Source organism: Mustela lutreola, chromosome Y (genome assembly GCF_030435805.1).
Source record: "Mustela lutreola isolate mMusLut2 chromosome Y, mMusLut2.pri, whole genome shotgun sequence".
Classification (NCBI taxonomy): domain Eukaryota; kingdom Metazoa; phylum Chordata; class Mammalia; order Carnivora; family Mustelidae; genus Mustela; species Mustela lutreola.
In genome coordinates this window covers 5,237,322-5,249,254 of record NC_081309.1, presented here as the reverse complement: position 1 = coordinate 5,249,254, position 11,933 = coordinate 5,237,322, and positions in this window count along the sequence as shown.

Here is an 11,933-nt window from a genome sequence, read left to right as displayed (position 1 = left end):
CGAGGACAACGCCCGTGGATCCTCGGCTGGCCGGGTTCCCATCCCTGCGCTCTACCACGGGGCCAGGGCCATCACGAAGTCCGGTCTGGAATACTCGCATGCTTCCCCAACAAGCTTCCGGGATCCTGTCCCTCATGGCCTCCATATGGGAAACCCTTAGACCCGCAGCCACGCATCTCCCAACCACGCAGTCTACATCGGCCCCTCTGGTGCTTCGGACAACCCTCAGAGTGAGATCAACCTGTATGACAAAGATGAGGTCATCCCCATCCGTGGCCGCCCCATCTACCCGAAAGACAGTGGCGCACACCAGGCCACCACCCGTTCTTCAACTCTGCTCCGGGAACGCTCCATTGCGCCGGCGTGCCGGGGTGGGCCGCGTCTTTTCCGAGCCATTTCTTGGCGGCAGCAACATGCCCTGGGCGAGAAAGGGCCCTGGGCCATGGAGAGCACGGCGGTCCGCAGGCCTGTCCTACGCCGGCCAATTCTCACGAGCGTTCTGCCCAAACAAATCCTGGTTTGGGCAGAACGCTCGTGAGAATGGGCCGGAAAGAGCCCGGCGAAGTCATTCGGGCGCCGCACGTCTGCTGTGTCGACCACACCTCGGGGCCCTGAAGGGCACTGTGAGTGCCCGCACCCGATCGCAGCCAAGAGGCACTCCACAAGATGGAATGCAGCGAGGACAACGCCCGTGGATCCTCGACTGGCCGGGATCCCATCCCTGCGCTCTACCACGGGGCCATGCCCATCACGAAGTCGGGACTGGAACACTCGCCTGCGTCCCCAACCTGCTTCCTGGATCCTGTCCCTCATGGCCTCCATATGGGAAACCCTTATACCCGCAGCCACGCATCTCCCAACCACGCAGTCTCCATCGGCCCCTCTGGTGCTTCGGACAACCCTCAGAGTGACATAAACCTGTATGACCAAGATGAGGTCATCCCCATCCTTGGCCGGCCCATTTACCAGAAAGACAGAGGCGCACACCAGGCCACCACCCGTTCTTCAACTCTGCTCCGGGATCGCTCCATTGCGCCGGCGTGCCGGGGTGGGCCGCGTCTTTTCCGAGCCATTTCTTGGCGGCAGCAACATGCCCTGGGCGAGAAAGGGCCCTGGGCCATGGAGAGCAGGGCGGTCCGCAAGGCTGTCCTACGCCGGCCAATTCTCACGAGCGTTCTGCCCAAACCAATCCTGGTTTGGGCAGAACGCTCGTGAGAACTGGCCGGAAAAAGCCCGGCGAAATCATTCGGGCGCCGCACGTCTCCTGGGCCGCCCCCACCTCGGGGCCCTGAAGGGCACTGTGAGTGCCCGCACCCGATCGCCGCCAAGAGGCACTCCACAAGATGGAATGCAGAGTGGACAACGCCCGTGGATACTCGACTTGCCGGTGTCCCATCCCTGCGCTCTACCACGGGGCCAGGCCCATCACGAAGTCCGGTCTGCAACACTCGCCTGCTTCCCCAACCTGCTTCCGGGGTCCTGTACCTCATGGCCTCCATATGGGAAACCCTTAGACCCGCAGGCACGCATCTCACAACCACGCAGTCTCCATCGGCCCCTCTGGTGCTTCGGACAGCCCTCAGAGAGAGATCAACCTGTATGACCAAGATGAGGTCATCCCCATCCTTGGCCGGCCCATCTACCCGAGAGACAGAGGCGACACCAGGCCACCACCCGTTCTTCAACTCTGCTCTGGAAACGCTCCAATGCGCCGGCGTGCCGGGGTGGGCCGCGTCTTTTCCGAGCCATTTCTTGGCGGCAGCAACATGCCCTGGGCGAGAAAGGGCCCTGGGCCATGGAGAGCACGGCGGTCCGCAGGGCTGTACTCCGCCGGCCAATTCTCACGAGCGTTCTGCCCAAACCAATCCTGGTTTGGGCAGAACGCTCGTGAGAATTGGCCGGAAAAAGCACGGCGAAGTCATTCGGGCGCCGCACGTCTGCTGGGCCGCCCCCAGCTCGGGGCCCTGAAGGGCACTGTGAGTGCCCGCACCCGATTGCCGCCAAGAGGCACTCCACAAGATGGAATGCAGCGAGGACAACGCCCGTGGATCCTCGACTGGCCGGGGTCCCATCCCTGCGCTCTACCACGGGGCCATGCCCATCACGAAGTCCGGTCTGGAACACTCGCCTGCGTCCCCAACCTGCTTCCAGGATCCTGTCCCTCATGGCCTCCATATGGGAAACCCTTATACCCGCAGCCACGCATCTCACAACCTCGCAGTCTCCATCGGCCCCTCTGGTGCTTCGGACAACCCTCAGAGTGACATAAACCTGTATGACCAAGATGAGGTCATCCCCATCCTTGGCCGGCCCATGTACCAGAAAGACAGAGGCGCACACCAGGCCACCACCCGTTCTTCAACTCTGCTCCGGGATCGCTCCATTGCGCCGGCGTGCCGCGGTGGGCCGCGTCTTTTCCGAGCCATTTCTTGGCGGCAGCAACATGCCCTGGGCGAGAAAGGGCCCTGGGCCATGGAGAGCACGGCGGTCCGCAGGGCTGTCCTACGCCGGCCAATTCTCAGGAGCGTTCTGCCCAAACCAATCCTGGTTTGGGCAGAACGCTCGTGAGAATTGGCCGTTAAAAGCCCGGCGAAGTCATTCGGGCGCCGCACGTCTGCTGGGCCGCCCCCACCTCGGGGCCCTGAAGGGCACTGTGAGTGCCCGCACCCGATCGCCGCCAAGAGGCACTCCACAAGATGGAATGCAGCGAGGACAACGCCCGTGGATCCTCGGCTGGCCGGGTTCCCATCCCTGCGCTCTACCACGGAGCCAGGGCCATCACGAAGTCCGGTCTGGAACACTCGCATGCTTCCCCAACAAGCTTCCGGGATCCTGTCCCTCATGGCCTCCATATGGGAAACCCTTAGACCCGCAGCCACGCATCTCCCAACCACGCAGTCTACATCGGCCCCTCTGGTGCTTCGGACAACCCTCAGAGTGAGATCAACCTGTATGACAAAGATGAGGTCATCCCCATCCGTGGCCGCCCCATCTACCCGAAAGACAGTGGCGCACACCAGGCCACCACCCGTTCTTCAACTCTGCTCCGGGAACGCTCCATTGCGCCGGCGTGCCGGGGTGGGCCGCGTCTTTTCCGAGCCATTTCTTGGCGGCAGCAACATGCCCTGGGCGAGAAAGGGCCCTGGGCCATGGAGAGCACGGCGGTCCGCAGGCCTGTCCTACGCCGGCCAATTCTCACGAGCGTTCTGCCCAAACCAATCCTGGTTTGGGCAGAACGCTCGTGAGAATGGGCCGGAAAGAGCCCGGCGAAGTCATTCGGGCGCCTCACGTCTGCAGTGTCGACCACACCTCGGGGCCCTGAAGGGCACTGTGAGTGCCCGCACCCGATCGCAGCCAAGAGGCACTCCACAAGATGGAATGCAGCGAGGACAACGCCCGTGGATCCTCGACTGGCCGGGGTCCCATCCCTGCGCTCTACCACGGGGCCATGCCCATCACGAAGTCGGGTCTGGAACACTCGCCTGCGTCCCCAACCTGCTTCCTGGATCCTGTCCCTCATGGCCTCCATATGGGAAACCCTTATACCCGCAGCCACGCATCTCCCAACCACGCAGTCTCCATCGGCCCCTCTGGTGCTTCGGACAACCCTCAGAGTGACATAAACCTGTATGACCAAGATGAGGTCATCCCCATCCTTGGCCGGCCCATGTACCAGAAAGACAGAGGCGCACACCAGGCCACACCCCGTTCTTCAACTCTGCTCCGGGATCGCTCCATTGCGCCGGCGTGCCGGGGTGGGCCGCGTCTTTTCCGAGCCATTTCTTGGCGGCAGCAACATGCCCTGGGCGAGAAAGGGCCCTGGGCCATGGAGAGCAGGGCGGTCCGCAGGGCTGTCCTACGCCGGCCAATTCTCACGAGCGTTCTGCCCAAACCAATCCTGGTTTGGGCAGAACGCTCGTGAGAACTGGCCGGAAAAAGCCCGGCGAAATCATTCGGGCGCCGCACGTCTCCTGGGCCGCCCCCACCTCGGGGCCCTGAAGGGCACTGTGAGTGCCCGCACCCGATCGCCGCCAAGAGGCACTCCACAAGATGGAATGCAGCGTGGACAACGCCCGTGGATACTCGACTTGCCGGTGTCCCATCCCTGCGCTCTACCACGGGGCCAGGCCCATCACGAAGTCCGGTCTGGAACACTCGCCTGCTTCCCCAACCAGCTTCCGGGGTCCTGTCCCTCATGGCCTCCATATGGGAAACCCTTAGACCCGCAGCCATGCATCTCCCAACCACGCAGTCTCCATCGGCCCCTCTGGTGCTTCGGACAACCCTCAGAGTGAGATAAACCTGTAGGACCAAGATGAGGTCATCCCCATCCTTGGCCGGCCCATCTACCCGAAAGACAGAGGCACACACCAGGCCACCACCCGTTCCTCAACTCTGCTCCGGGAACGCTCCATTGCGCCGGCTTGCCGGGGTGGGCCGCGTCTTTTCCGAGCCATTTCTTGGCGGCAGCAACATGCCCTGGGCGAGAAAGGGCCCTGGGCCATGGAGAGCACGGCGTTCCGCAGGGCTGTCCTACGCCGGCCAATTCTTCACGAGCGTTCTGCCCAAACCAGGATTGGTTTGGGCAGAACGCTCGTGAGAATTGGCCGGAAAAAGCCAGGCGAAGTCATTCGGGCGCCGCACGTCTGCTGGGCCGCCCCCACCTCGGGGCCCTGAAGGGCACTGTGAGTGCCCGCACCAGATCGCCGCCAAGAGGCACTCCACAAGATGGAATGCAGCGAGGACAACGCCCGTGGATCCTCGACTGGCCGGGGTCCCATCCCTGCGCCCTACCACGGGGCCAGGGCCATCACGAAGTCCGGTCTGGAACACTCGCCTGCTTCCCCAACAAGCTTCCGGGATCCTGTCCCTCATGGCCTCCATATGGGAAACCCTTAGACCCGCAGCCACGCATCTCCCAACCACGCAGTCTCCATCGGCCCCTCTGGTGCTTCGGACAACCCTCAGAGTGAGATCAACCTGTATGACCAAGATGAGGTCATCCCCATCCGTGGCCGCCCCATCTACCCGAAAGACAGTGGCGCACACCAGGCCACCACCCGTTCTTCAACTCTGCTCCGGGAACGCTCCATTGCGCCGGCGTGCCGGGGTGGGCCGCGTCTTTTCCGAGCCATTTCTTGGCGACAGCAACATGCCCTGGGCGAGAAAGGGCCCTGGGCCATGGAGAGCACGGCGGTCCGCAGGGCTGTCCTACGCCGGCCAATTCTCACGAGCGTTCTGCCCAAACCAATCCTGGTTTGGGCAGAACGCTCGTGAGAATGGGCCGGAAAGATCCTGGCGAAGCCATTCGGGCGCCGCACGTCTGCTGTGTCGACCACACCTCGGGGCCCTGAAGGGCACTGTGAGTGCCTCACCCGATCGCCGCCAAGAGGCACTCCACAAGATGGAATGCAGCGAGGACAACGCCCGTGGATCCTCGACTGGCCGGGGTCCCATCCCTGCGCTCTACCACGGGGCCATGCCCATCACGAAGTCCGGTCTGGAACACTCGCCTGCGTCCCCAACCTGCTTCCTGGATCCTGTCCCTCATGGCCTCCATATGGGAAACCCTTATACCCGCAGCCACGCATCTCCCAACCACGCAGTCTCCATCGGCCCCTCTGGTGCTTCGGACAACCCTCAGAGTGACATAAACCTGTATGACCAAGATGAGGTCATCCCCATCCTTGGCCGGCCCATGTACCAGAAAGACAGAGGCGCACACCAGGCCACCACCCGTTCTTCAACTCTGCTCCGGGATCGCTCCATTGCGCCGGCGTGCCGGGGTGGGCCGCGTCTTTTCCGAGCCATTTCTTGGCGGCAGCAACATGCCCTGGGCGAGAAAGGGCCCTGGGCCATGGAGAGCACGGCGGTCCGCAGGGCTGTCCTACGCCGGCCAATTCTCACGAGCGTTCTGCCCAAACCAATCCTGGTTTGGGCAGAACGCTCGTGAGAACTGGCCGGAAAAAGCCCGGCGAAATCATTCGGGCGCCGCACGTCTCCTGGGCCGCCCCCACCTCGGGGCCCTGAAGGGCACTGTGAGTGCCCGCACCCGATCACCGCCAAGAGGCACTCCACAAGATGGAATGCAGCGAGGACAACGCCCGTGGATCCTCGACTGGCCGGGGTCCCATCCCTGCGCTCTACCACGGGGCCAGGCCCATCACGAAGTCCGGTCTGGAACACTCGCCTGCTTCCCCAACCTGCTTCCGGGGTCCTGTCCCTCATGGCCTCCATATGGGAAACCCTTAAACCCGCAGCCATGCATCTCCCAACCACGCAGTCTCCATCGGCCCCTCTGGTGCTTCGGACAACCCTCAGAGTGAGATAAACCTGTAGGAACAAGATGAGGTCATCCCCATCCTTGGCCGGCCCATCTACCCGAAAGACAGAGGCACACACCAAGCCACCACCCGTTCCTCAACTCTGCTCCGGGAACGCTCCATTGCGCCGGCGTGCCGAGGTGGGCCGCATCTTTTCCGAGCCATTTCTTGGCGGCAGCAACATGCCCTGGGCGAGAAAGGGCCCTGGGCCATGGAGAGCACGGCGTTCCGCAGGGCTGTCCTACGCCGGCCAATTCTTCACGAGCGTTCTGCCCAAACCAGGATTGGTTTGGGCAGAACGCTCGTGAGAATTTTCCGGAAAAATCCAGGCGAAGTCATTCGGGCGCCAAGGTCGGCTGGGCCGCCCCCACCTCGGGGCCCTGAAGGGCACTGTGAGTTCCCGCACCCGATCGCCGCCAATGGGCATTCCACAAGATGGAATGCAGCGAGGACAACGCCCGTGGATCCTCGACGTGGTGTGGTCCCATTCCTGTGCTCTACCACGGGGCCAGGCCCATCTCGAAGTCCGGTCTGGAACACTCGCCTGCTTCCCCAACCTGCTTCCGGGTTCCTGTCCCTCATGGCCTCCATATGGGAAACCCTTAGATCCGTAGCCACGCATCTCCCAACCACGCAGTCTCAATCGGCCCCTCTGGTGCTTCGGACAACCCTCAGAGGGAGATCAACCTGTATGACCAAGATGAGGTCATCCCCATCCTTGGCCGGCCCATCTACCCGAAAGACAGAGGCGCACACCAGGCTACCACCCGTTCTTCAACTCTGCTCCGGGAACGTTCCAATGCGCCGGCGTGCCGGGGTGGGCCGCGTCTTTTCCGAGCCATTTCTTGGCGGCAGCAACATGCCTTGGGCGAGAAAGGGCCCTGGGCCATGGAGAGCACGGCGGAACGCAGGGCTGTCCTACGCCGGCCAATTCTCACGAGCGTTCTGCCCAAACCCGGTTTGGGCAGAACGCTCGTGAGAATTGGCCGGAAAAAGCCCGGCGAAGTCATTCGGGCGCCGCTCGTCTGCTGGGCCGCCCACACCTCGGGGCCCTGAAGGGAACTGTGAGTGCCCGCACCCGATGGACGCCAAGAGGCACTCCACTAGATGGAATGCAGCGAGGACAACGCCCGTGGATCCTCGACTTGCCGGGGTCCCATCACTGCGCTCTACCACGGGGCCAGGCCGATCAGGAAGTCCGGTCTGGAACACTCGCCTGCTTCCCCAACCTGCTTCCAGGGTCCTGTCCCTCATGGCCTCCATATGGGAAACCCTTAGACCCGCAGCCACGCATCTCCCAACCACGCAGTCTCCATCGGCCCCTCTAGTGCTTCGGACAACCCTCAGAGTGACATAAACCTGTATGACCAAGATGAGGTCATCCCCATCCTTGGCCGGCCCATGTACCTGAAAGACAGAGGCGCACACCAGGCCACCACCCGTTCTTCAACTCTGCTCCGGGAACGCTCCAAAGCGCCGGCGTGCGTGGTGGGCCGCGTCTTTTCCGAGCCATTTCTTGGCGGCAGAAACATGCCCTGGGCGAGAAAGGGCCCTGGGCCATGGAGAGCACGGCGGTCCGCAGGGCTGTCCTACGCCGGCCAATTCTCACGAGCGTTCTGCCCAAAGCAATCCTGGTTTGGGCAGAACGCTCGTGAGAATTGGACGGAAAAAGCCCGGCGAAGTCATTCGGGCGCCGCACGTCTGCTGGGCCGCCCCCACCTCGGGGCCCTGAAGGGCACTGTGCGTGCCCGCACCCGATCGCCGCCAATGGGCACTCTACAAGATGGAATGCAGGGAGGACAACGCCCTTGGATCCTCGACTTGCCGGGGTCCCATCCCTGTGCTCTACCACGGGGTTAGGCCCATCACGCAGTCCGGTCTGGAACACTCGCCTGCTTCCCCAACCTGCTTCCGGGGTCCTGTCCCTCATGGCCTCCATATGGGAAACCCTTAGACCCGCAGCCACGCATCTCCCAACCACGCAGTCTCCATCGGCACCTCTGGTGCTTCGGACAACCCTAGAGGGAGATCAACCTGTATGACCAAGATGAGGTCATCCCCATCCTTGGCCTGTCCATCTACCCGAAAGACAGAGTCGCACACCAGGCCACCACACGTTCTTCAACTCTGCTCCGGGAACGCTCCAATGCGCCGGCGTGCCGGGGTGGGCCGCGTCATCTCCGAGACATTTCTTGGCGGCAGCAACATGCCCTGGGCGAGAAAGGGCCCTGGGCGATGGAGAGCACGGCGGTGTGCCGGGCTGTCCTACGCCAGTCAATTCTCACGAGCGTTCTGCCCAAAGCATTCCTGATTTGGGCAGAACGCTCATGAGAATTGGCCGGAAAAAGCCCGGCGAAGTCATTCGGGCGCCGCTCGTCTGCTGGGCCGCCCCCACCTCGGGGCCCTGAAGGGAACTGTGAGTGCCCGCACCCGATGGACGCCAAGAGGCACTCCACAAGATGGAATGCAGCGAGGACAACGCCCGTGGATCCTCGACTTGCCGGGGTCCCATCACTGCGCTCTACTACGGGGCCAGGCCGATCAGGAAGTCCGGTCTGGAACACTCGCCTGCTTCCCCAACCTGCTTCCAGGGTCCTGTCCCTCATGGCCTCCATATGGGAAACCCTTAGACCCGCAGCCACGTATCTCCCAACCACGGAGTCTCCATCGGCCCCTCTGGTGCTTCGGACAACCCTCAGAGTGACATAAACCTGTATGACCAAGATGAGGTCATCCCCATCCTTGGCCGGCCCATGTACCCGAAAGACAGAGGCGCACACCAGGTCACCACCCGTTCTTCAACTCTGCTCCGGGAACGCTCCAATGCGCCGGCGTGCGGGGTCGGCCGCGTCTTTTCCGAGCCATTTCTTGGCGGCAGAAACATGCCCTGGGCGAGAAAGGGCCCTGGGCCATGGAGAGCACGGCGGTCCGCAGGGCTGTCCTACGCCGGCCAATTCTCACGAGCGTTTTGCCCAAACCAATCCTGGTTTGGGCAGTACGATCGTGAGAATTGGCCGGAAAACGCCCGGCGAAGTCATTCGGGCGCCAAACGTCTGCTGGGCCGCCCCCACCTCGGGGCCCTGAAGGGCACTGTGAGTGCCCGCACCCGATCGCCACCAAGAGGCACTCCACAAGATGGAATGCAGCGAGGACAACGCCCTTGGATCCTCGACTTGCCGGGGTCCCATCCCTGCGCTCTACCACGGGGCCAGGCCCATCACGAAGTCCGGTCTGCAACACTCGCCTGCTTCCCCAACCTGCTTCCGGGGTCCTGTACCTCATGGCCTCCATATGGGAAACCCTTAGACCCGCAGGCACGCATCTCACAACCACGCAGTCTCCATCGGCCCCTCTGGTGCTTCGGACAGCCCTCAGAGAGAGATCAACCTGTATGACCAAGATGAGGTCATCCCCATCCTTGGCCGGCCCATCTACCCGAGAGACAGAGGCGACACCAGGCCACCACCCGTTCTTCAACTCTGCTCTGGAAACGCTCCAATGCGCCGGCGTGCCGGGGTGGGCCGCGTCTTTTCCGAGCCATTTCTTGGCGGCAGCAACATGCCCTGGGCGAGAAAGGGCCCTGGGCCATGGAGAGCACGGCGGTCCGCAGGGCTGTACTCCGCCGGCCAATTCTCACGAGCGTTCTGCCCAAACCAATCCTGGTTTGGGCAGAACGCTCGTGAGAATTGGCCGGAAAAAGCACGGCGAAGTCATTCGGGCGCCGCACGTCTGCTGGGCCGCCCCCAGCTCGGGGCCCTGAAGGGCACTGTGAGTGCCCGCACCCGATTGCCGCCAAGAGGCACTCCACAAGATGGAATGCAGCGAGGACAACGCCCGTGGATCCTCGACTGGCCGGGGTCCCATCCCTGCGCTCTACCACGGGGCCATGCCCATCACGAAGTCCGGTCTGGAACACTCGCCTGCGTCCCCAACCTGCTTCCAGGATCCTGTCCCTCATGGCCTCCATATGGGAAACCCTTATACCCGCAGCCACGCATCTCACAACCTCGCAGTCTCCATCGGCCCCTCTGGTGCTTCGGACAACCCTCAGAGTGACATAAACCTGTATGACCAAGATGAGGTCATCCCCATCCTTGGCCGGCCCATGTACCAGAAAGACAGAGGCGCACACCAGGCCACCACCCGTTCTTCAACTCTGCTCCGGGATCGCTCCATTGCGCCGGCGTGCCGCGGTGGGCCGCGTCTTTTCCGAGCCATTTCTTGGCGGCAGCAACATGCCCTGGGCGAGAAAGGGCCCTGGGCCATGGAGAGCACGGCGGTCCGCAGGGCTGTCCTACGCCGGCCAATTCTCAGGAGCGTTCTGCCCAAACCAATCCTGGTTTGGGCAGAACGCTCGTGAGAATTGGCCGTTAAAAGCCCGGCGAAGTCATTCGGGCGCCGCACGTCTGCTGGGCCGCCCCCACCTCGGGGCCCTGAAGGGCACTGTGAGTGCCCGCACCCGATCGCCGCCAAGAGGCACTCCACAAGATGGAATGCAGCGAGGACAACGCCCGTGGATCCTCGGCTGGCCGGGTTCCCATCCCTGCGCTCTACCACGGAGCCAGGGCCATCACGAAGTCCGGTCTGGAACACTCGCATGCTTCCCCAACAAGCTTCCGGGATCCTGTCCCTCATGGCCTCCATATGGGAAACCCTTAGACCCGCAGCCACGCATCTCCCAACCACGCAGTCTACATCGGCCCCTCTGGTGCTTCGGACAACCCTCAGAGTGAGATCAACCTGTATGACAAAGATGAGGTCATCCCCATCCGTGGCCGCCCCATCTACCCGAAAGACAGTGGCGCACACCAGGCCACCACCCGTTCTTCAACTCTGCTCCGGGAACGCTCCATTGCGCCGGCGTGCCGGGGTGGGCCGCGTCTTTTCCGAGCCATTTCTTGGCGGCAGCAACATGCCCTGGGCGAGAAAGGGCCCTGGGCCATGGAGAGCACGGCGGTCCGCAGGCCTGTCCTACGCCGGCCAATTCTCACGAGCGTTCTGCCCAAACCAATCCTGGTTTGGGCAGAACGCTCGTGAGAATGGGCCGGAAAGAGCCCGGCGAAGTCATTCGGGCGCCTCACGTCTGCAGTGTCGACCACACCTCGGGGCCCTGAAGGGCACTGTGAGTGCCCGCACCCGATCGCAGCCAAGAGGCACTCCACAAGATGGAATGCAGCGAGGACAACGCCCGTGGATCCTCGACTGGCCGGGGTCCCATCCCTGCGCTCTACCACGGGGCCATGCCCATCACGAAGTCGGGTCTGGAACACTCGCCTGCGTCCCCAACCTGCTTCCTGGATCCTGTCCCTCATGGCCTCCATATGGGAAACCCTTATACCCGCAGCCACGCATCTCCCAACCACGCAGTCTCCATCGGCCCCTCTGGTGCTTCGGACAACCCTCAGAGTGACATAAACCTGTATGACCAAGATGAGGTCATCCCCATCCTTGGCCGGCCCATGTACCAGAAAGACAGAGGCGCACACCAGGCCACACCCCGTTCTTCAACTCTGCTCCGGGATCGCTCCATTGCGCCGGCGTGCCGGGGTGGGCCGCGTCTTTTCCGAGCCATTTCTTGGCGGCAGCAACATGCCCTGGGCGAGAAAGGGC